Source organism: Lissotriton vulgaris, unplaced genomic scaffold (assembly GCF_964263255.1).
Source record: "Lissotriton vulgaris unplaced genomic scaffold, aLisVul1.2 SCAFFOLD_2699, whole genome shotgun sequence".
Taxonomy (NCBI): Eukaryota; Metazoa; Chordata; class Amphibia; order Caudata; family Salamandridae; genus Lissotriton; species Lissotriton vulgaris.
The window spans coordinates 147,632-173,673 of NW_028245175.1; the positions used below are offsets into that span (position 1 = coordinate 147,632).

Genomic DNA, 26,042 nt, shown 5'->3' on the forward strand with positions numbered 1-26,042 from the left:
CGCTTTAAGATCTACAGATCTGCTGTGGGGGCAGGAACGGCCGCTGCCAGCACCACGGTGCTAAGGCGCTGCTAGTGCTGCTGGTGCGGCGGCTGCTGCAGGGGTCGAAGGAGCCTTGGCCTGCGGTGCTGCTGGTGCGGCGGCTGCAGCAGGGCACAGAGGAGAACAGAGGAGCACAGAGGGCACAGAGGAGGCTTGGCCTGATGCCTGATTTTACGTATTTACTAAGCATTGAGCAGAGCAGAGCAGAGCTGAGCGGAGGAGTGGAGGGAAGTGCCTACATCTGCCGTCTGTAGTGGGACTGGCTCTGGATCCCGCTCTTGCTCCTGAACGATTGCCAGCATTCTCCCTTGTACTCTTGTCTGCGATGAATAGCAACCAACAAGCAATGAACAGTGAGTGGTGAGTGACAAGTGGCAAGAGGTGTGTGGAGTGTGGCGGGTAGCTAAGGTTGATCGGTCCGTAAGTCGCTGAGCCATTGGAGTCTGTAATAAGTCTGTAATACAAAATCTGAGAAATTATGCAAAGGGGAAAGTGACAGTAGACTTTGACCCTCTTGAAGCACCCCTCGACCCCTGAATTACTTTGCATGCCTAGACTACAGCCCTACCCAGAGCCCGGTATTTAATTAATCGGTTAATTAATCAATTAAGTAACCAGCAGTATCGGCAGATTCTGCACCGAGGTGTGCTTTGGGGGTGTTTGCCCTTGGAGGTGTTTGGTGGTGTTTTTGTCCTATCAAAGCACCCTTTGGTCTTGTCACTGGCCCGTTTGATTCTCTGAAAGAAGCAAGACTTCTTCACCTTAGAGGGTGTATTATGAGGTCAGGAAAGGAGCGGCCACCTTTCCCTCCTAGCAAAAGGAAAAGAAAAATACAACACACACTAATACTAGATACGTTTAAAATAAAACAGGCAGGTGACATATAGTCCTTTAAATCATCTAAGGTCCATACATTTGAGAAACTAGGAAAGTCGCCATCAAAGTTTGATTTTATGAAAGATCCAACTGGTGCTATGCTAACATTGCTAACTAACCCATGTGATCTTCAAACTCCAATTAAACCACTTAGTAGAACAAATATTATATCCCCTAAGCAAGGAGTAAGTGAACCAGGCCACCCTGAGTCTGAAGCTGAAGTCGAATGAATGTCAAATTCAACTAAGGACCAAGTCAACCATTGGGGTCAAAAAACGGACCTAGAAATGTTAACTATTCCACTAGATACACAGCACTTACTACAAAGTAGGCAGCCAATGCCAATAGAAGAGCAAGTAAAAATCAGAAAAGCTAACGGGATAGGGGAACCATCTAATTTGGGACAAATAAATCAACGTGAGCAAGAAGCTCCAAATGAACTAAATGGTGGGGTGAAAATCATAAGGGAAGCCAATACCCCACTGAAATCGGATCTTACTCTGTCTAAAATAAATTAATTTAAAAAACAGGACCAGCCAAAATGTAAACGAAATAACGGATCTCAAATTAATAAGGACGAATATAACAGCAACCCAGAAACTCTGCAGCGTTGGAGTACTCCGTATCTAAAAGACGTTTTGAATAGTAGTCCACAATTCATTAATTCTTGTGACGAGGGACATGATTTTCAAGAACCACAAAAAGAGGAGTATAAGGACCTCTCATTCATAAATGGGCAACACCACAGCCCAGGTACTCCGGTACTAGGAAGTGGGAACGTGGGAGCAATTTAGGATTTATTCTTCAAAACCTCACAATTAACTCTGGAAGCTTTAACATATAAGTCCAACAAAAAGGAGGTCCAAATTGATCTCTTGAGCGCTACGGCATCCTCTGTTGCCAGAACTGAGCAGAAGATAACACAAAATAATTTAATAGTAAGGGCACAATCTCAGCCAATATCTACGTATGCAGAGTGTAGTTGTGCCTCACTAATTAACAAACTGACTCCCATTCCGGATATTTTAAAAACAATAATTGACAATGTAAAAGGGAATTTTCGTAATGTGGAATGTGACCGACTGCCCCTCTAAAGATACAATAAAATGTAAAGACAATACTGTTAAAGAAAAAATAGATGATAAAACAAAAGATCAAGAAGTGATAAATCTATGCTCAACACAATAAACAATGACAGACGCAGCTCCGGAAGTTTACCTATCAAAAAGACAGAGGAAAAAATACAACAACAAAAAGCAAAAAATAAAGCTTCTAAAAGTATAAAAAAAAATACAAATGCATCAGATATAGTGAGATTGAACACTGCAAACAACCATGACCAAATATCATATTGTGAAGGTGAGGGTAAACAAATGTCTCCAACAAAACCCTTTTACCCTCGATTTAATAAAGATCTATCGGAGGTACAAGCAGTTATGAAAAATAAATGCCTAAACAAGCAAGCTGATAGTATAAAAATGATAGAGTATGGGAAAATTCAGTACTTAGAAATGCTGCAAGTGGAAGAATGTAATGAACAGGTGGAGAATAAGCCATCACAATTGGAAACACATAGAGCAAAGAACGAGAGTATCAGAGAGGATGAAACGAATAGAGATTTGTTAAGAATCTGGAAGGATATTAAATTACCACAAGATCTCGAAACCGAAACAAATCAGTTACATAAACATCGACAATCATGGTCTCAAACTGTTAATAATCATAATGGAAGGTTAATTGTGCATGCTCAAGCTGAAAATAGCTGCAACAAATTAAATAAAATAACCGAGATCAAAAAGGAGTGGTGCAGGTAATTTCTACGCCGGAATATACATCTAGTGGTAATAATGATATCTTGACTTGTGGAAACATATTAAAATTGTGTAATGCAATACCCTCATTAAAGAAAATTAAATGTACCGACATAGAATCAATTGAATTCCACACATCAAGAATAATAATCGCGAATCAACATTAGTAATTTAGACATCTTCTACAGCTGCCAGCCTTATCATGCAAGAACATAATCTCTTTCAGGAGTGGGGAATAAAAATAACAACCCCCTTGCAACCTTCCTATCCTAGCCCTTTTGTTTCAACAAAATTACAAAATCATAACCAAATGAGAACCGAGAATAATAAGAAATACCCAATATTAAAAAAAACATAGGTATGACCAACGGGCATCTTTTAAAATTATTAGAGGTAAAAAAAGTAGACCTATTATTTGACACTGTCAAATTAGGTTGGCTAACAGCAGCCCTCCATAATGTCAGGCAGGATTGACATCTATAATCTGAAGTTCCTTTAAGGGGGCCAACAATTATGAATAAAAGGGTCAGATTATGTTCGTGGAATATAAATGATGTTCAAGCAAAGATTCAGAATAACCAATAAACTACTTTGTGCTGTTTTGAAATCATTTGTTTACAAGACACTTGGGCTTTAGTTCTTTTTAGATTGGAAGGGTATAGGGTTATTACTCATTAGCTAAGACAACAAGTAACTATGGCAGACCTTATGGGGGTTTGGCTATTTTTATATCAACTGAGCTAAAAATGGAAAGTGAAATGGACGTCCCAAGTCAAAATGATTATCTTATTGTCAAAATACGATACAAGGAACAAAATATAATTACATCTCTTGTAGTAATCAACGTATATAATTACGAAGAACAATGGCGACCAATTTGATAATTATGATATTGCAGCAATTGGACAATGACACCCAACCTGAGATTATTATTACCGGTGGTTATAACATGAATATGCTATGGTCTTACGATAGAGATGTTGAAATACAACGGCAAAATTACTTATGGTCAATTCCAAGTTTTTCCATCAACAATGGGTATGAGGGAACAAAAGAATGAAAACATCGTCAAGACCCTTGTAAAAGAAATAGAAACCATAGGTCTAAGATGTCAAAATGGGCGATTTCCTCAAGATTGGCCAAAAGCATGGACTTTTCAAGCAGGGGATCATAGTGCTAGAATAGATTATACCACAGCATCATTGAATCTATTTCATAAAATGTTGTCTTATCGGATAGAGGGAATATATATAAATGACCACGATCAACAAATAAACCTAAAAGGCCTAAGATTTGAAAACTATAGGTCACTTCCGGGAGAAATAACGACAGTAAACTATAAGAAACTTTATTGGTCAGATAACACCAAAGATTCTTTACCAGTCAATCTCAACAATATGCTAATAAAGGTCAGTGGAGGAAAAAACACAGCATGTTCGTTGGTGAAAATTTCGTTTGAAAGCCATCAATTAAAAAAAGGACGTAACAGAATCCTGAGATCGGTAAAAAAAGTTCGAAGTTAATTTAATTTACAGAGTAAAACTTAAAAAGATAAATAGAGGAGTAAGGAAAATGATCTGGAAGGACAAAATGCAAAAAAAGCAATATTTGTGGGCAAAAGCTCTATATGCTTGCAAAAGGAGTAAGTCAAGAGGCTTCTGGATTCTATTAAACAAATTGAGTAGATCTAGTAGGAAATCTATTTCATCAACAGTAACTGAATCTGAATGGGTATCGTTCATAGATGTGCATTTGAATCCTACTCCTAACATGGCTGTGAATTCTCCTGATTGGGCTATAAATAGAATAGGAGGAGAAAAGAATAATAACTCAGTAGAGATAACAGAAAAACAAGTATATAAATTAATAAAGAATCAGAGATCCAATGGTGCCCCGGGCCCAAATGGGATTCCCGCTGTGTTGTATATGGAGAAAGCATCATATTAGTCGAGCTATCTAACACCAGTATTTATTCATGCTCTCCAATCCGTCCTCATGGCATGGAAGGGATCTATAATTTCTCCTATATATAAAAGTCGGGACTGGTCCCTCCCTTCCAATTACAGATTAATTACGCTCCAAGATATCGAAGCTAAATTAGCTGCATCTATTCTACTTAAGGAGTTAATTGATTGGGCTAATGAAAACCATTTAATTCCACCAAACCAATCAGGTTTTGTACACGGTCAAGGTACAACAACAAATGTGTTAACACTGGGAATTTTAATGGAAAAATTTAAAACAAAAAACAGCCATTATATTTATGTTTAGTTGATTTTAAAGCTGCCTTTGACTGTGTAAATAGGCAGATTTTATGGAGGAAACTGGATCGTTATGGCACTAGCTCCAGCCTTTTGAATGCAATACAATTGTTATATACTGATACCTGGACAAGAGTCCGGCTAGGGAATGGCTCAAAGCTTGAGAGGGAAATTTAAAAAACTCAAGGCCTAAAGCAAGGGTGTGTTTTAGCTCCATATTTATTTAATCTATTTTTATCAGACTTTACCCTTGCAATGAACAGTTAGCAGACTCACCAAAGCTGGCTGAGAAACAAATATCAAACTTATTATACTCGATGCCGTCGTCCTGCTAAGCCAAACAAGGATGGTACGGCAGCAATTAATAAACAAAACATCAATGTATTCAATTGAGAACAAAATGACAATAAACGAAACAAAAACAAAAGTAATGGAAGTCAGTACCAAGAATCGGAAAGGCAGTCAATACAAATGGTACCACCAAAAGCGAGAGCTAGAAAAAGTTCAATGTTATAAATATCTTGGGATACTGTTTGACGAGAAAGGATCTTTTTCATACCATAAAATGGAAATGAAGAAGAGCCAAAAGTCTACAAGGGGCTTTTCACCTACTTTATAGCTCCTTGGGAGGCCCAACCTTTACCCCATTAATAAAAGTAATAAAAGCGATATTGCTCCCGAGGCTTATAAGGAAGTGAAATACTCGTGGCTTGATGCCGCCCAGGCGGCGTGCCACAGCCCTGAGACGCTGGCGCTGCTTTGCCAAAAGCATACCGAATTCTCGGATGAAGCCGGCCGTAAACTGTCCTTCCTTGGTAGAGAGGGTCGAGCGCGCCGCTTTGGGGAGGTGGACTGCCCGGGACGTACCCTTGCTAACCTCCTACCTCCACTGTGCGTTGCCTCCTATATACCTGCTCTCAGTGATGGAGCCTGGACAGGACCACCTCTCCGGTAGATATTAAATTCCGTTTTCTCAACTTTTACTCTCACCTCTATTGTACCGGCACTCCCTTGCCACTGGAGGAGTTCGACCAATGTTTTGAGTCCTTCGCCCTCATCCGGCTCGAAGTCTACCATAGAATAGTTCTTGATGAGCCATTTTCCAGGGAAGAAATATTGGCAGACATCAACAGCTTACCTAGCGACAAGGCCCCTGGCCTGGATGGACTGCCTGCCTCGTTCTACAAATTGTTTGCTGACATCCTGGAACCGCATCTGGTGGCCATGTATAATGAGTCTTTCGACACCGGGCTATTCCTGCAGTCCCTGCACAAAGCATTGATAAATTTGCTCCTTAACCCTGACAAGCCTGCCGACCGTCGTGACTCCTACCGTCCATCGTGACTCCTACCTTCCTCTTTCCCTAATAAACATACATAATAAAATCTTTGCCAAATCTCCCAGATCAATCTGGCTTCATACCTGGCAGGGCAACCTCACATAATCTTCGCACCATTTTCTCTGTCCTGCATCAAACTTAATCCTAACTTGCCGGCAGTGGCCACACTACTCGACGCACCAAGGCGTTCGATACGTTGGAGTGGCCGTTCCTGTTCAACATTCTACCGCGTATGGGGTTCAGCGCTCACTTTCTGCGTAATATCAAACTCCTTTACACCAGTCCCTCCGCACGTCTCCGCATTAATGGTCAGGTATCTGACCCGATCATCATTGCCTGTGGCACTCGCCAGGGGTGTCCGCTATCGCCCATGCTTTTTGCCATCGCCATGGAGTCCCTGGCTGCCAGGCTACGGCAGCACCATACACACAGGGGCATTGGTTTCCCTTCCCGCTCTCTCCTGGTCTCAATGTATGCGGATGACGTCACCCTATATGTCCGCCACCCCCAGGAAAATCTTTGCAATCTGGTTCGGTAAATCATATATTTTGGCGGGTTTTCAGGCATCCAGATAAACTGGAGTAAGTCGGTCCTATTTCCCCTGACTGATGCTACTGTTCCCTTCACACTGGACTTTCCATTTGTGTGGGCATCCGGCCCCATGCGCTATTTGGGCATCTGTTTAAGTAGAGATTTGGATGAATTGTGGAGGTCGAACTTAATGCGGGCTGATGATTGGCTTGAATCGAGAATCCCTTCGTAGAGCCGACTTCCGCTATCCTTGGCTGGCCGTATTGCCATAGCAAAAATGGTGGTCCTGTCTAAATTCCTCTATCTCTTCTTGAATATACCTATCCCCCTCACCTCTCATTTCTTTCGCAAACTTGGCTCTCTAGTCATTTCGCTTATTTGGGCAGGTGAACAACCCAGGGCGGCCTACGATATCCTCACCCTCCCTGCCGGTGGGATGGGTGCGCCTGACTTTCGGATCTACGCCTTATGTGCCCAGGCCAGCTTCTTGCATTTCTGGACCCACCCCATGGAATTGACATTTTGGAGGCCGACTGGTTGTAATCAAACTAAAAAGTTGTCCCCGAATTACCGGCTCCGCCTGATCCACTTCAAGTACTTGCACAAACTGTATCGCACCCCAGTGCTGCTCCACCGGTTCGTGCTCACCAATGGAGATACTTGTATGCGTTGCGCTGCTCCCGCTGCAGACTTTACCCATGTAGCTTAGCTCTGCCCCAAGGTCTCAGAGTTCTGGCAGGCGGTGTGCTCCACCGTCTCTGACATCACCGGTACTGCAGTGCGCCCAGACCCTCCCCTGTGCATTCTTGGCTTTGTTAAGTTTTGCCCTGATGCTTCCCGCCACCTGATTTCGATGCTTTTGGTCCTCGCCAGACGTAGGGTGGCCATGTGTTGGGGTCGGCGGCCCGCTCCTAGGGTCGAGAGTTGGTTGGAGGATGCCTCTCAATGCCAGACTCCTCTCTGAGTTTTTGGATTTAATGCCTGCCAGGTCCAGCCCTGTCGACATTTGGGCCCCCCTGGTCGCCTATCTCCTTTTCCCGCTCCCACCCCAGCGGCACTACCTCTCCCGCGCTCCTCGCCGGGCCTGGGTCCGCAGCGGCTGCCGGTGTTGGTTAGTGAATGCTCCCACCTCCCCATCTGCACCCCTGCTGCTTTAGACTTTCATCTGTTATTGTGCTTCTATGCATGCTTCCCCTTGGGAGGCTGTAGCCCTGGACTGTGGTTCTGTGACTTTAACATTCCTGGTTTTACTGAATTGCTGTAAACGTAACCCAATTGCAACTCAAAGTATGTATTGTAATTTATCTTGCTACCGAGCGTGGCGGTTCTGCACGGGGTATTGTGTCTGCCATGTTGATATTCCTTAATAAAGGTTTTTGAAAATAAAAAAAATTAAAAATGTCACTTTTAAAAGACAAAGAACTGTTTATTAAGAGATCCCACGCTTGGATGTTGGTCCAGGAATATACGAGTCTTAAGGTCAAACCATAATTAGAAATACCATGGTTTCTACAAATCAAAAACACCTTTATGAAAGCACGATTCGGCAACTTACCCGGCTTAAAACATGCAGTGCCCTGGTTGAGACCATCTAAGCCGACTATGCAACCTATAGGACGAAAGTATTTTGCATTTTGTTGTATATGTGTAGTAATGATGGCGGAAAGAAAACGATATTTGAAAAAACTGCTTCATTGGCAGAGTTGTTCGTACCTGCAGACATGCAATAATAGTTTTTTTAGACCATCGGGTATTAAAATGAACGCCAATTTTACTACATTTACAATACTTGTTAAAAAGAAGTTGGATACTTGTGAGTTGCCCACAGTAAATCTGGAAGTCTAAGATAATTAAGGACAACGCGTACGTGATGCCAGCGAGGTCACATAAGTCCCACCCTGGCGTGCCTAGAACTTTTCCGCGCCACAATGCGGAGCCAGCAGAGAAAGGAAGGGCGTGCCGTGAAGGAATCTGCGGCTAGAATCGTCCCTACCAGATACATCGTTACCGAAGGTAAGTAACTCGTACATCTGATAGAGACTACTAGCCTCAGATTCCTTAACGTAGAATATCCTAGCCGAATCCACGGGAAAGGAGGGTCTGCGGAAGGACCCCACCTGCCTGGACATAACAGAGGGTCCCACATGGGACTAGTCCAATGGACAGGGGGAAGAGCCCCGTCCTCCCAGGCAAGGGGGGGAACCCCCACAAGCAGAAAACCACTGACCCCAAGAGGAGTGTGGGAAGAAGAAGAAAGAAGAAAGAAGAAAGAAGAAAGAAGAAAGAAGAAAGAAGAAAGAAGAAAGAAGAAAGAAGAAAGAAGAAAGAAGAAAGAAGAAAGAAGAAGAAAGAAGAAAGAAGAAAGAAGAAAGAAGAAGAAGAAGAAGAAGAAGAAGAAAGCCCGTTCACTCTCAACAGAGGAACCAAGGGCAAGGCCAGGGAGGCCGAAGCACCCTACGCCCCTACAAGGCAACAGAGCTTCGATCCAATGAAAGAGGCAGAAGAAAAAACTAGAGGGGCCAAGCAAACAAGTAAAAAGAAGGCGAGCCCACCATAGATGGAAGTGGTACAAAAGTGGGTGGTGATGGACGGAGCATCTGAACCAATCAAACACTCACACCCAGTCAACAGATCTGGGTTTAATCCATCACCGTTCTTGAGCCCACTCTGCCACTCCAGTTCAGACATGGCCATATGCAAATCAGTCTGACCCTGTGCCTCATGGGAACAGTCCAGCCCGAACTGCCAAGCCATGCCTTCCCTGGACCGGAAACAAGCTTCCGAGGACCGGTTTCTGGCATTTCAGGCGTCTTCAGCCCGGCTTGCTTGAATCCAGTGGAAAAGTGAGCTAGGGACTCACGTCTGAGCATACCCTGCCAACTTATGGCGAACAAAGTGGTACAAAAGGGGGTGGTGATGGACGGAGCATCTGAACAAATCAAACACTCACACCCAGTCAATATATCTGGGTTTAATCCATCACCGTTCTTGAGCCCACTCTGCCACCCCAGTTCAGACATGGCCATATGCAAATCAGTCTGACCCTGTGCCTCATGGGAAGTGTCCAGCCCGAACTAGCAAGCCATGCCTTCACTGGACCGGAAACAAGCTTCTGAGGACCGGTTTCTGGCATTTCAGCCGTCTTCAGCCCGGCTTGCTTGAATCCAGTGGCAAAGTGAGCAAGGGACTCACATCTGAGCATACCCTGCCAACTTATGGCGAACAAAGTGGTACAAAAGGGGGTGGCGATGGACGGAGCATCTGAACCAATCAAACACTCACAACCAGTCAACAGATCTGGGTTCAATCCATCACCGTTCTTGAGCCCACTCTGCCACCCTAGTTTAGACATGGCCATATGCAAATCAGTCTGACCCTGTGCCTCATGGAAACAGTCCAGCCCGAACTGCCAAGCCATGCCTTCTCTAGACCGGAAACAAGCTTCCGAGGACCGGTTTCTGGCATTTCAGCCATCTTCATCCCGGCTTGCTTGAATCCAGTGGCAAAGTGAGCAAGGGACTCACGTCTGAGCATACCCTGCCAACTCATGGTGAACAAAGTGGTACAAAAGGGGGTGGTGATGGACGGAGCATCTGAACTAATCAAACACTCACACCTAGTCAATAGATCTGGGTTTAATCCATCACCGTTCTTGAGCCCACTCTGCCACCCCAGTTCAGACATGGCCATATGCAAATCAGTCTGACCCTGTGCCTCATGGGAACAGGCCAGCCCGAAATGCCAAGCCATGCCTTCCCTGGACCGGAAACAAGCTTCCGAGGACCGGTTTCTGGCATTTCAGCCGTCTTCAGCCTGGCTTGCTTGAATCCAGTGGCAAAATGAGCAAGGGACTCACGTCTGAGCATAACCTGCCAACTTCTGGCGAACAAAGTGGTACAAAAGGGGGTGGCGATGGACGGAGCATCTGAACCAATCAAACACTCACAACCAGTCAACAGATCTGGGTTCAATCCATCACCGTTCTTGAGCCCACTCTGCCACCCTAGTTCAGACATGGCCATATGCAAATCAGTCTGACCCTGTGCCTCATGGAAACAGTCCAGCCCGAACTGCCAAGCCATGCCTTCTCTAGACCGGAAACAAGCTTCCGAGGACCGGTTTCTGGCATTTCAGCCGTCTTCAGCCCGGCTTGCTTGAATCCAGTGGCAAAATGAGCAAGGGACTCACGTCTGAGCATACCCTGCCAACTTATGGCGAACAAAGTGGTACAAAAGGGGGTGGTGATTAACGGAGCATCTGAACCAATCAAACACTCACACCCAGTCAACAGATCTGGGTTTAATCCATCACCGTTCTTGAGCCCACTCTGCCACCCCAGTTCAGACATGGCCATATGCAAATCAGTCTGACCCTGTGCCTCATGGGAACAGTCCAGCCCGAACTGCCAAGCCATGCCTTCCCTGGACCGGAAACTAGCTTCCGAGGACCTGTTTCTGGCATTTCAGCCGTCTTCATTCCGGCTTGCTTGAATCCAGTGGCAAAGTGAGCAAGGGACTCACGTCTGAGCATACCCTACCAACTTATGGCGAACAAAGTGGTACAAAAGGGGATGGTGATGGACGGAGCATCTGAACCAATCAAACACTCACACCTAGTCAACAGATCTGGGTTTAATCCATCACCGTTCTTGAGCCCACTCTGCCACCCCAGTTCAGACATGGCCTATGCAAATCAGTCTGACCCAGTGCCTCATGGGAACAGGCCAGTCCGAAATGCCAAGCCATGCCTTCCCTGGACCGGAAACAAGCTTCCGAGGACCGGTTTCTTGCATTTCAGCCGTCTTCAGCCCGGCTTGCTTGAATCCAGTGGCAAAATGAGCAAGGGACTCACGTCTGAGCATACCCTGCCAACTTATGGCGAACAAAGTGGTACAAAAGGGGGTGGTGATTAACGGAGCATCTGAACCAATCAAACACTCACACCCAGTCAACAGATCTGGGTTTAATCCATCACCGTTCTTGAGCCCACTCGCCACCCCAGTTCAGACATAGCCATATGCAAATCAGTCTGACCCTGTGCCTCATGGGAACAGTCCAGCCCGAACTAGCAAGCCATGCCTTCCCTGGACCGGAAACAAGCTTCCGAGGACCGGTTTCTGGCTTTTCAGCCGTCTTTAACCCGGCTTGCTTGAATCCAGTGGCGAAGTGAGCAAGGGACTCACGTCTGAACATACCCAGCCAACTTATGGCGAACAAAGTGGTACAAAAGGGGGTGGTGATGGACGGAGCATCTGAACCAATCAAACACTCACAACCAGTCAACAGATCTGGGTTTAATCCATCACCGTTCTTGAACCCACTCTGCCACCCCAGTTCAGATATGGCCATATGCAAATCAGTCTGACCCTTTGCCTCCTGGGAACAGTCCAGCCCGAACTGCGAAGCCATGCCTTCCCTAGACCGGAAACAAGTTTCCGAGGACCGGTTTCTGGCATTTCAGCCAGCCGTCTTCATCCCGGCTTGCTTGAATCCAGTGGCAAAGTGAGTAAGAGACTCACGTCTGAGCATACCCTGCCAACTTATGGCGAACAAAGTGGTACAAAAGGGGGTGGTGATGGACGGAGCCTCTGAACAAATCAAACACTCACACCTAGTCAACAGATCTGGGTTTAATCCATCACTGTTCTTGAGCCCACTCTGCAACCCCAGTTCCGACATGGCCATATGCAAGTCAGTCTGACCCTGTGCCTCATGGGAACAGGCCAGCCCGAAATGCCAAGCCATACCTTCCCTGGACCGGAAACAAGCTAACGAGGACCGGTTTTCGGCCTTTCAGCCATCTTCAGCCCGGCTTGCTTGATTCCAGTGGCAAAATGAGCAAGGGACTCACGTCTGAGCATACCCTGCCAACTTATGGCGCACAAAGTGGTACAAAAGGGGGTGGTGATTAACGGAGCATCTGAACCAATCAAAAACTCACACCCAGTCAACAGATCTGGGTTTAATCCATCACCGTTCTTGAGCCCACTCTGCCACCCCAGTTCAGACATGGCCATATGCAAATCAGTCTGACCCTGTGCCTCATGGGAACAGGCCAGCCAAAATGCAAAGCCATGCCTTCCCTGGACCGGAAACAAGCTTCTGAGGACCGGTTTCTGGCATTTCAGCCGTCTTCAGCCCGGCTTGCTTGATTCCAGTGGCAAAATGAGCAAGGGACTCACGTCTGAGCATACCCTGCCAACTTATGGCGAACAAAGTAGTACAAAAGGGGTGGTGATTAACGGAGCATCTGAATCAATCAAACACTCACACCCAGTCAACAGATCTGGGTTTAATCCATCACCGTTCTTGAGCCCACTCTGCCACCCCAGTTCAGACATGGCCATATGCAAATCAGTCCGACCCTGTGCCTCATGGGAACAGTCCAGCCCGAAATGCCAAGCCATGCCTTCCCAAGACCGGAATCAAGCTTCCGAGGACCTGTTTCTGGCATTTCAGCCGTCTTCAGCCCGGCTTGCTTGAATCCAGTGGCAAAGTGAGCAAGGGACTCACGTCTGAGCATACCCTGCCAACTTATGGTGAACACAGTGGTACAAAAGGGGGTGGTGATGGACGGAGCATCTGAACCAATCAAACAGTCATACCCAGTCAACAGATCTGGGTTTAATCCACCACCGTTCTTGATCCCACTCTGCCACCCCAGTTCAGATATGGCCATATGCAAATCAGTCTACCCCTGTGCCTCATGGGAACAGTCCAGCCCGAACTGCCAAGCCATGAATTCCCTGGATTGGAAACAAGCTTCCAAGGACCGGTTTCTGGCATTTAAGCCGTCTTCAGCCCAGCTTGCTTGAATCCAGTGGCAAAGTGAGCAAGGGACTCACGTCTGAGCATACCCTGCCAACTTTTGGTGAACAAAGTTGTACAAAAGAGGGTGGTGATGGACGGAGCATCTGAACCAATCAAACACTCCCACCCAGTCAACAGATCTGTGTTTAATCCATCACTGTTCTTGAGCCCACTCTGCCACCCCAGTTCAGACATGGCCATATGCAAATCAGTCTGACCCTCTGCCTCATGGGAACAGTCCAGCCAGAACTGCCAAGCCATGCCTTCCCTGGACCGGAAACAAGCTTCCGAGGACCGGTTTCTGGCATTTCAGCCTTCTTCAGCCCGGCTTGCTTGAATCCAGTGGCAAAGTGAGCAAGGGACTCACATCTGAGCATACCCTGCCAACTTATGGCGAACAAAGTGGTACAAAAGGTGGTGGTGATGGAGGGAGCATCTGAACCAATCATACACTCTCAAAAGATACATAGACGGAAGGCAACAGACCAGACAGAGCGAAGGCGGCAGTAATGAGCCGCCGGAATCAGGAAGAACAGCCCCGGGACCCAGGAAGACCGGGCAGGCTATGCCTGACAGAGGGAGAAACACAGAACCAACCCAGGCTCCAGGAGAGGAGCATGAAGGCGAGGAAATGCGCGGACACACTACTAGGAGGGGTCCGCGCACACGACCCAAAGAAGCATCAGCAACATATATAAGTGCCGTGGAGAGCAGAGACCCGAAGGCCACCAGAACTCCGTAGCAAAGCGCACAGCTACTACTACCCCACATCGGGAACCCTCTTTGGAAGAAACTTCCGCAGCAGAGGAAAAAATGAAAGAGCCACTGGGGAAAAAAACCTGCAGAAGGCTTGTCAAGCAGCCCAAGAGAAAAACAGAAGGCCTAATCTCAGGGCCAATTCTGTGCGGATAACTCAAGCAAAAACAGACACAGTCAACAAAGGTCAGTTCAGCAGCCAACAAAGCCACAGTCTCGGCAACGAGGACTCGAGTGGCCATACCTCACAGCTAGGGCAACCTACCCAAAAGAAGGTCCAAGAACCAGATCAACTCAGCAGTCACTAAGGGGGAGAAGGAGGAGGAGGAGAAGGAGAAGGAGAAGGAGAAGGAGAATTAGAAGGAGAAGGAGGAGGACAGAGCCCTGCCAAGAACCTCTGGATGGCGGAGTCTGCCGAGGCATGGAATAACAGAGTGCTATCGAATGGAAGATCAACCAGCCGCTCCCGAACACATCAGGGAACACACCGTCCTGAAGCCAAGCATGCGGACAGAGGGCGACCGAGAAAGCCATGGCACGGCCCAGCACCTCTGAGATGTCAAGAGCGGAGCTGAGAATAAACGCTGCTAGCTCCCGGCCATCCAACGCATGATTCCGTAAGTCGACCTGAACAGTCTCCTGTGAAGTGGCGCATTCCAAGGACTCAGCCGAGTCCTACAAAGAAGAGGTGGCTCTAGCCACACACATAAGGTGATAAGGGCTCGCAAAGCATTGCTGGTCGAGGCGAATATGTTGCGCCCCCGAGAATCCAGGGGCGCCTCCCGGGACGGCGGAGACAACAGTGGCGGCTGGGAGGAAAAAGCAGTCCTCAAAAGTTGACTGGAGGCAGAGAGGTGGAGGGAAAGACATGCCGGGTCACGTGGCGCTGGAAGGTGCCAGTGCAGGAGGTGTTGGGGCACCGGATCGCCTGTGGTGGGACGCTCCCAGGTCCCCATCAGGGAAGAGAGGAGCGACAGGAGAAGGGTGGCTCACTGGTTAGAGGAGGCAGACCTGGAAGCAGAGGTCAGCCCGGGACCAGGGTTAAATTCCCAGCTCGGCGGGGTCTTGAGTCCTAAAATGTCCACGGACTCGACAATTCTCGCTCCGGTGCCTACTCGATTCATAGGTTCACACTCTGCGACTCTGGGCAATAGCTTGCTTAATCTCCACAACGGCCCCTCGCGGTGGGATGCCTGGCTTTCACCTTGTGGATACCCTGCCGGGGTTATCTCACAGGGGAATACCAGGACGGGTTCCCTAAGCAAGTGCCTAGATTCCGGGTCGGTGATTTACGCTATATAAATACATGTACATTTACATTTACATTTACCCTCAAAGGGTAGCAATAGCTCCCTCCCACCAGAGCCCTGGTGGAGAACCTCCAAAAGATGGTCTGCCGGGAAATTAGCAACCGGGTCACCCATGCGCAGAAACCCACAGCCGTGGACCCTGCGTGAGCAAAGGCTGCACCCGCCTCCATAGGGCCCCGCAGTGGAGAAAGCAGCTCCTCTGTGGACGACCGCTGTAAACTAAGGTGGCCGTCCCCGAAGCCAAGTGGGGCGGGCAAAGGCCAGACCTGGAAATTAGAAGGAGGAACCAAAGAGTGGGGGACCTGTTGCACGTCCGGCAAACATCGCGGACTCTAGAATGGCGGGGAGCCGCCTTTTGATGACACTGGTGAAAAAGCCACCACGCGGCGGCCTGCCTCCGGTGAGGATGACACTAGCAGGAACCCAACCACCGGAGAAGAGGGAGCGTCCGAAGACGAATCCGCGACTAGACGCCTGTTCGGCGCCGTAGAGTCTGTAGCCTGAGGCAGGACGTCATCACCATCCGGCGCCAAAAGAGACGCCGGACAGGGCTCCTCCAAGTCACGCAGCGCTGGGGACCAGAGCCGAAGTGGCCAAGGGGCAGCGCCGGAACGGCACTGACTCGACCCCAAATGAGGCAGCCGACTGCGTGGAGGGATGAGAGGGACCTGGGGAGTGACAAGAAGCCCTCCGCCAGCCTCGGCACAGAATGTGACGTTGGTGGTCTGCCAACCCATGCGGCGCCACCGGGGCCGATTCAACCTCCGACTCGACATCCAACGAGGCAGCCGCCTGCATGGAGGGACGAGAGGGGCCTGGAGGGGACGGAGGGTCCCCGTCCAGCCTCGACCCAGAGCGGGATGAGGGGGGTCTACCGACCCCTGTGGCGCCGCCTGGGGCAGCAGGCGGCAGCACTGTAGCGGCATCAGCTCAGCCGTGGACAAGCCGTCGCCTGTCTAGAAGGCCGAGCAGGGCTTGGGGATGCGACCCGAGCCCTGGTGACCTCCCGCGACACCATATGGACTCCCGCAGGAGTTTGCGGCGAGGCAGAGGCGTCGTGGTCCGAAGGAGGGACCCCCGAAGGGCCAAACCCCAACACCACCACATCCTCCAAACCTGAGCCGAGCCAGTCGACGCCGGCGATGCTGCGGAGGGCCCCGCCAATACAAGGGATCTGCTGACGTCCCAGGAGGGGAAGGAGGAGGAGACGCCAGCAAAGCCTGCAAAGCCGCCGCATATGTCTCCATCTGGACTCTCGATGCCCCCTCACCAGGAAATGGTGGATGGGAGGACGACATCCGGGGACGCATCACCTGCGGAGAGCCCACACCCCTGGCAGGCCTAACTCCAGCCCCCAGGGACAAGCTGCGACACTTACCCAAGCATCGCTCGTGCGACATTGGGGAGGGATGAGGACGCCGACAAGGATCTCCGCCTCTAAAACCGTCTGCCGAGGCCGATCGAGGGGATGTAGCCGATCTTGAGAGACGTGCCGAGAGTAGTTTCTTCCGGCGCTACTTCGGCTTCAACTGTTGGCACACCTCACAATCAGTGGTGTCGTGCTCTTCCCCCAACACCACATGCAAATGAGGTGAGGGTCCGTCGCTGACATAAGGCCCCCCTACGACGTGCAAGTCTTAAAGCCCGAAGGCATTCACACACTGTTCCACCAAAAGATATCACAATGATGAAAGAAAAAGGCCCGAACAGACACCGGATCAGCGTTGCACGCGGAAAAGGAAAAAACGGACGTAGGCGCGCCAGGGTGGGATTAATGTGACCTCGCTTACGTCACGTACACGGAGACGCCTGGGCGGAGTCGCGTGATGCCATCTCCCCGGTGTGCATGGATGCTGTGGCAATAAGTTTTCCGTATCCAGTCTCACGCCTGGGAATAATTCTACGTTAAGGAATCTGCGGCTTTTAGTCTCTATCAGATACTGAGGCTTGTGTGTTTAGTACAGGTTTAATCTTACGGTGTGTGGGTTTATTTGAACCCTGTGGTTTAATCTGCACTTGTTGTTTATGCGGTGTTGTCACACCCTTGTAATTATAAAAGGTATGTTACAGGCGACCAGGTGTCCCTTGCCCGTGACTTCTGAGGAAGTAATGGTGCACAGTTAACAGCAGCAACATTGCAAAGTGTCAAGAGCCCGACTTAGAGTTCGCTGGCCGGGTGACTGGCCGGGTTACTCAGACAGAAACGTGACGGATATCCTGGCTGGGGTATTGCAAGCACTACTGAATATAATATAGGGGAGCCTTGTTTCTTTCTTTCGTACTTTCTATTTCTCTTGTTTTTATTATCTTTATTTTGCTCTTTTTTATTTCTTTCTTATTGCTTTTTCTGTTTCTCTCTATTCCTGGTGTATCTTTCTTTCATTTCTTAATTTAAGAGTGCTCAGCCTCCTGAACCATTTTATTTATTAATTTGTACTTCTTTTTTCCTGTCATGCGGATGACTGCACAGATATCCTTACTAGTAGGATCTTCTGCATTCTGCATGAACCTATTTACTAATGGTCCTAGTTGAAGGTGCCATTTAGAAGTTAAATATATGTTTCTGATGTGAGGTAGGGTGGGTATGAGTGAGAATGTGTGTGTGAGAGAGAGAGAGAGACAGAGAGAGAGTGTGTGTGTCTGTCTATGTCTGTGTGTGAGTACTTGAGCATGGGGAGCCGGTCTCACTATGCTATACAAAAAATAGGTATAGTGTGCAGAGAGTCCAGTGGATCCCCAGAGATTTTGCAGAGGCAAAAGTAGATAATACTTATGCTCTTTTGTGGTAGTGTGGGGGAGCAGTTACACATATACAAGTGAAGTTTTAAGCATTTGTTGTACACACAGTGGTAATAAATGACACACACTCAATGAATAAATCTGAGAACAATTTATAAAATGACACTTGGTTAGATTTATTTTGCGGAACCACAGAATTTCATCTTGAGTAAATAAGTTTTGCAATAGAAATTCTGGTCAATATAAAAAGTGGACAATTAGTGCAATTTTCAGACTTTCCAATGTTAACCTATTGGGTGAAGAAAACATTCAACATACGTAAAGGCAACATCTCCTTACAAGACCATTCTTCGGAAGTTAAGGTTAGTATTGGACAAGGTTCAGTTCAGAACCAACAGTGCACCACCAGCGGCAATGGGGCGTCCAGGTGCAAGTGCAAGTTCAAGGTTGGAAACCCAATACAAACTAAGGGGGACTGGGGCAATCGGACAGAGGCTGCTTACAGGTAAGTAACAGCGGCTTGGGGGAACTAGTCTCTGGGGGTTGAGGCCAACACTGGACATGGCCCAAGGCAGCACCATGAGAACACCACACCACCAGCGGCACGGGGACACAGGGTGCAAGATGCCAACACAGCATCAAAGACAGGCCAAGTTGGAAAAGGTCTGCAGGCTCGGGCCAGGAGGTAACATCGAGGAGTCCATAAGAGGTCAGCTAATGGTGGACTCTCACTCTAGACTGCTTGGGATCGATCCTCTAGAAAGGAGCTAATCCAGCTAAGGGATGAGCCCTGAATTCCAGCCTACTTGACACGATCCACCAAGATACCATGGTCGACCGTGTCAAAGGCGGCAGAGAGATCCAACAGCACCAGGGCCTGAGGAGTACCCCTGTCAGACTTCTCTCGCAGGGAGTCCAATAACGCCAGAATTACGGTCTCCATTGAGTGGGCAGGCTGAAACCCAGCTTAATGTGAGTCGCGATAGTTGGATTGTTCAATAAAATTGGACAGGCACTTCACCACCCACTTCTGCTTGACCTTTAGTGGTACGGCGTATTGTCCTGAGCAGAATAGACTACTGTAATGCACTCCTACTGGGTGCTCCAGGCTCCTTGTTAAAGAACTTACAAAGAATACAGACTGTGGCGGATAAATTGGCAATGACCCGGCCACGTGGAGCCTCGGCCTCTTTGGCCTTAAAAGATCTCCACTGGCTGCCTGTTGTACAGAGAGTACACTTTAAGGCACTCTGTATTGTCCACAGGGTTGTACACAAAACTGGGCCTAAAATCGTACAAAGGAAATTTGTATGGTATGCCCCCGCCAGATCCCTGCACTCTTCCTCTGCGCATCTACTTACAAGACCATTCTTCGGAAGCTACGGTTAGTATTGGACATGGTTCCGTTCAGAACCAACAGTGCACCACTAGCGGCACAGGGGCGCCCAGGTGCAAGTTCAAGGTTGGAAACCCAATACAAATTAAGGGGGACAGGGGCAATCGGACAGAGGCTGCTTACAGGTAAGTAACAGCGCTTGGGGGAACTAGTCTCTGGAGGTTGAGGCCAACACTGGACATGGCCCAAGGCAGCACCATGACTACACCACACCACCAGCGGCACAGGGACTCCCGGGTTCAAGATGCCAACACAGCATCAAAGACAGGCCAAGTTGGAAAAGGTCTGCAGGCTCAGGCCAGGAGGCCGGTCGAAGGAAACCAAAAGCTGTCATCGTAAGTTTCGATTCTCGAAAACGTAGCAAAACCTTTTGTCCTCTTCACCAAAGCCCAGGACGGATGGCTGCAAGGGTGCATTTTGGTGTCAGAAAAGGCATACCAGAGCAGGTCACGGTTGAGGGGGTCTCCTTGCAGATGCTGCAGGTAACGTTGAGGAGTCCAGAAGAGGTCAGCTCATGGTGGACTCTCGCTCTAGACTGACTGGGAGCGATCCTCTAGAAAGGAGCTAATCTAACTAAGGGCTGAGCCCTGAATGCCAGCCTCCTTGACACGGTCCACCAAGATCTCATGGTCGACCCTGTCAAAGGCGGCCGAGAGATCCAACAGCACCAGGGTCTGAGGAGTACCCCTGTCAGCCCTCTCTCGCTGGGAGTCCAATACTGCCAGTATTACGGTCTCCGTTGAGTGGGTAGGCCGGAAACCAGCTTGGTGTCAGTCGAGATAGTTGGATTGTTCAATAAAATTGGACAGGCACTTCACCACATGAGCCTCCAGTACCTTTGCCAGGTATGGGAGCAAAGAAATTGGGCAGTAATTCAACAGGATATGGGGTCTGCCCTTTATTTATTCAGAAGGGGAACCCCAATTGCCTCTTTAACTGCCTTAGGGACACAACCCTAGAATAGGGATTCATTCAGAAAAGAGAGGGCTGGACCCGGGACGCCGGTGAAGGCTTCTTTTAGGACTTGTGGTGGGCAGTGGTTCGTAGATGATCCAGATTTTACTTTAGACAAAAGGTCCTGGAACACCTGTGTACAGTAGTTCTCTACAATCTTCTCTGCTGGTGCACATCTTCTTAGGTCATCAGGAACTGAAGTTCATGGACTGGGGATGCCACCTAAAAACTAGATTTAAGGGTGTTACAAGGGAGTGACAGGTGGTGTCCAATGGGCCCTTTGCCTGGGGTGTCTACGCTCTCTAACATGCCCACCTTCTGGGAGAGGAGGACACAGTCCAAGCCCTAACTGGATAAGTCCCATCATCTTCAAGATGGTGGGCACTGAAAAGTGTACTTGACCTAGCCTCCAGCACCCGAGTGCTGGAGTTGCCAGAGGCACTTCTCTTCTTCAATCACAGGTTTCCCACCTGTCCTGCTGCCAAAATGGAGTGAGGACAGGATGGAGGCCAGCTCCTTTAAACAGGAGCGGCAAGACCTTTGAAGCTCCCCACCATGGATGGCTCTTCCTGTCCAGGGGAGACGTGAACACCTCCACCCAGGTAAGGCATTGTTCTCAGCCTCAGGCACTCTCCCCTGAGGTCAGAACACACTCTGGTGGTAGCAGGCTGGCTCAGGCAGTCAATGACCACACTAAAGATTGGTAGGTTTCAGGAGACCCCTCTAAGGGGCCTTCTGTGTGCAAGTTGTAATACAATCTACACTGGAATCAGTGCAAGTTTATTATGTTGAGATGCTTGGTGGCAAATATCACATATTTCAGTGAAGCCTTCATGGAGCTGGCGAACTCATAATGACGAGAGTCCAGCCTATGTACTCACTATGACTTCCCTGGTCACTTACAATATCCAGGAATCGACTAGGAAGGATATTGCAGGGGCATCAGGGGCATTTCATGCAGATATGCCCTCACAGGGGGGATAAGATGTGGTGCAGCAGCCAGACCTGCCGACTCGGGAACTGGGGATTCGGGTTCAAGTCTCTGCTTCAGTGCAGCATCCTATGATTCAGGGCAAATCACTGAATCTCCCGGTGCCCATAGACAGTGTCTGTAAACCCTCCCAGGTGATGAGCTGGAATGTATAAATCTGTGAACTTTAACTCACTGCCTGCGATATGTGTAAGACATCTCTCTAGCAGTGTTCATGGGAATGGCACACAGGTATGTGTGCCAGGTCAGCTCTTCAGTTTTGTCAGTAGGTGACAGAGTCTGAATTTAATAATTGTCCCACTCAGTAAGGAGGGCTCTATCAAGTCAAGTCAAGTCAAGTCAGAGAATTTATATAGCGCACTACATACCCAGAGGGTCTCAAGGCGCTTAGAAAGGGGAGGAGGATTACTTGTCAAATACCCACGTTTTAAGTTGCTTTCTGAATGCTAGGTGGTTCTGGGTAAGGCGAAGGTAAGCGGGGAGTGAGTTCCATGTTTTAGCAGCCAGGTATGAGAAGGATCTGCCTCCCATGGTGGTCTTGTTGATGCGAGGTACAGTGGCGAGGGCTTGGCTGGAAGAACGTAGTTGGCGGGAGGGGGTGTAGAAGGACAGTCGTGAGTTGAGGCATTCTGGTCCGATGTCGTAGAGTGATTTGTGTGCGTGGGTTAGCAGTCAGAAAGTGATCCTCTTATTGACGGGTAGCCAGTGGAGGTCTTTAAGGTGACCAGAGATGTGTTCGTTGCGTGGGATGTCTAATATGATCCTGGCTGAGGCGTTTTGGATTCGTTGGAGTTTCTTCTGGAGTTTAGCGGTAGTGCCTGCGTAGAGGGCGTTTCCGTAGTCCAGTCGGCTCGTGACCAGAGCATGGGTGACTGTTTTCCTTGTTTCGGTGGGGATCCAGCGAAATGTTTTTCTGAGCATGCGAAGAATGTTGAAGCAGGAAGAGGATACGGCGCTGACTTGTCTGTTCATTGAGAGTGAAGAATCCAGGATGACGCCTAGGTTCCGTGCGTGGTCTGTCGGGATGGGTGCTTTTCCGAGGGCTTCCGGCCACCAGGAGTCGTCCCATGCAGAGGGGGATGTACCTAAGATGAGGACTTCTGTTTTGTCTGAGTTCAGTTTCAGACGGCTTTGTTTCATCCATTCGGCAACTTCTTTCATTCCTTCGTGTAGGTTAGTTTTGGCGGTGCTGGGGTCATTGGTGAGAGAAAGGATTAGTTGAGTGTCATCCGCGTAAGAGATGATGTTGAGGTTGTGTTGGCGGGCGATGGCCGCGAGGGGGCTCATGTATACGTTGAAGAGGGTGGGGCTGAGTGAGGATCCTTGTGGTACGCCACAGATGACTTCAGTGGCCTCGGACTTGAATGGTGGGAGGCGGACTCTCTGGGTTCTTCCGGTGAGGAACGAGGTGATCCATTCAAGTGCTTTTCCTTGGATTCCGATGTTATTGAGGCGTTTTAAAAGGGTGCTGTGGCAGACTGTGTCGAATGCTGCAGAGAGGTCGAGGAGGATGAGGGCGACTGTGTCTCCATTGTCCAGTAGAGTTCGAATGTCGTCTGTTGCTGCGATGAGGGCGGTCTCAGTGCTGTGTTTTGCTCGGAAGCCAGATTGTGAGGAGTCGAGGGATTTGTTGGCTTCGAGGAAGGCGGCGAGCTGGTTGTTGACAGCTTTCTCGATGAATTTGGCCGGGAATGGAAGGAGCGAGATGGGGCGGTAATTTTTGAGTTCGGTGGGGTCCGCTGTGGGTTTTTTCAGAAGGGCGGTGAGTTCAGCGTGTTTCCAGTTTTCCGGGAAGGTGGCGGAGTTGAAGGAGCAGTTGATGACGTCTCGGAGGTGCGGTGCTATGACGGAGTCTGCTTTGTTGAAGATGTGGTGAGGACATGGGTCTGTGGGGGATCCTGAGTGGATGGAATTCATCAGGCGGATTGTGTCCTCAGTGGAGATTGGGTTCCAGTCGTTAAGGGTGTTCACGGGGGGAGAATGTTCAGCAAATGGTAGGGTGGGTTGGTTTCCGGGTTGGTTGTCGAAGCTGTTGTGGATGTCTGCAATCTTGTTGTGGAAGAATGAGGCTAGGGAGTCGCAGAGGGCTTGAGAGGGGGTGATGTCGTTGGAGTTGGCCGAGGGATTGGAAAATTCCTTGACGATGTTGAAAAGTTCCTTGCTGTTGTGGGCGTTGTTGTCAAGTCGATCCTTGAATGCTGTTTTCTTGGCCTTTCGGATTAGTTGGTGGTGAGTGCGGGTGGCGTTTTTGAAGGCGTCCTTGGTGCTAGTGGTTGGGTCTTTTTTCCAGGCCTTTTCAAGGGAGCGGCAGAGTTTCTTGGACTTCTTAAGATCATCGTTGAACCATGAGGCCTTTTTGCTGCCAGGTTTGCTTTGACGTTTTTTCAGTGGTGCTAAGGTGTCGGCGGTGTTGGATATCCATAGGGTGAGGTTGGCGGCGGCTTCGTTTGCGTTAGAAGAGTGGGCTGGGGTGTTTAGAAGGAGCGATGCGGAGATCTGGTCCGTGGTGATTTTGTTCCAGTTTCTTTGCAGAGTTGGTTGGAGGTGGTTGGTGGGTTTTGGTTTGTTGTAGGTGAAGTGAACGCAGCTGTGGTCAGTCCAGAGGAGATCCGTAGTGTGGCTGAAGGAGACATGATTGCTGGAGGTGAAGATGGGGTTGAGTGTGTGACCTGCGATGTGGGTGGGGGAAGTGACTAGTTGTTTAAGTCCGAGGTTGGCGAGGTTGTCTAAGAGGGTGGCGGTGTTGCGGTCGTTGATCTTTTCAAGGTGAAAGTTGAGGTCTCCCAGAAGGATGTAGTCTTTGGAGGGGAGCGCGTGTGGGGTGATGAAGTCTGTGATGTCTTCACTGAATTTTGCGCGGGGTCCTGGTGGTCTGTAGAGGAGGGTGCCTCTGAGTGTGGTCTTGGGGTCGATGTGGATCTGGAAGTGAAGGTGTTCGGAGTTAGCGAGGTTGGCGTCAGAGCTGGTTGAGATGCGGATTGATTTCTTATGGACGATAGCGATTCCTCCTCCTGTGTGGTCGGTGCGGTCCTTGCGTGTGATCTTATAGTCTTCAGGGATGGCAATGGTGATGTCTGGGGCGGAGGAAGCGTTCATCCACGTTTCTGTTAGGAAGGTGACGTCTGGAGAGATGGTGTCTAGTAGATTCCATAGGTCAATGGCGTGTCTGTGGACCGATCGAGTGTTGAGAAGGATGCACTGTAGGTGGTTGGGGTCGGGAATCTGTGTTGTGGTCGTAGCGGAGATGTTGTCGGTGCCGATGAATTTGCAGGAGTAGCAAGAGAAAGGTCCATGGGTGTGTCCAGGGGCGGCTTGGACGCAGTTGGGGGCGCGACCGGGGTTAAGGGCTAGGAGGGTGGCGGCATCGTAGGTAATGCGGGGGGCTGGGAGGGACGGGGGCCAGGGGGTATGGCGCTGGGCGCGGTCCAGGCGCGGACAGGCGTAGACGGGCTTACCTTTGGCGCACCTTCGGCGCGACTGGGGCGCGATCGCTGCGCGTGAACGCTGCACGCAAAAGCATCTGTCATATATGGATAGTGGAGGGGGAGGGGCGAGGGAGGGTCAGCAGGGAGGCGGGAGCGTGATTGGAGGAATGGGCTGGGACTACACAAACAACAAAATGGCAGCAGCCGTAAACAACAGTGGTCAGGAGCAGTGAGCACAATAATACAAGCACACAGCAGCGCTATAGTAACAGCGCGTTAAAGCAGAGTGCAGCGCTATTAAAATGAGGCAAAATTAAATGCAGACACTGCGCAGGAAGCGTCTAATCACAGGCACAATGCGGCGAGATTACAAGAAGTTAAAGATCACAAGTAGCGTCTAGACACTATGCACAGTGCGGCGCTATGAAATGAGGCTAGATGCAATGCGCAGCTAAATGAGCTAAATGATGAAAGCAAAGCCCAGGCAGCGTGGAGAAAAGCGCTACGATACCAGGAGGAATTGCGGGAGCGGCCGATTCTGTGCAGGACAGGACTCCCCTTCTTCTCTGTCGTCGTCAGTTGTGTGTGCGTCCTCCGGGTGATGAGACATCAATGCCACCGAAGGGGGAGGCCTGATGATCGATGAAGGCAGAGGAAGAAGAGTCTGTGGGACAGATGAGGCAGACTCCGAGGGAGGAAATCGGTGGTAGTAGTCATTAAGCACATGTTGCAAATTAGAGATGAGAGACACGGGTATCTGCACAGTTGGATTCTCAAGTGGTGGTTGAGTATTAGGCTCAGG

The 26,042-nt window shown here is 49.1% G+C and overlaps 1 long non-coding RNA gene across 1 annotated transcript in view; it reads right to left on the reverse strand.

Annotated features, from left to right (window-relative positions):
• The window catches only part of LOC147666506 (uncharacterized), a 93,897-nt gene that overhangs the window by 1,849 nt on the left and 66,006 nt on the right, over positions 1-26,042 (reverse strand). The gene's annotated exons all lie outside the window — the stretch shown is intronic.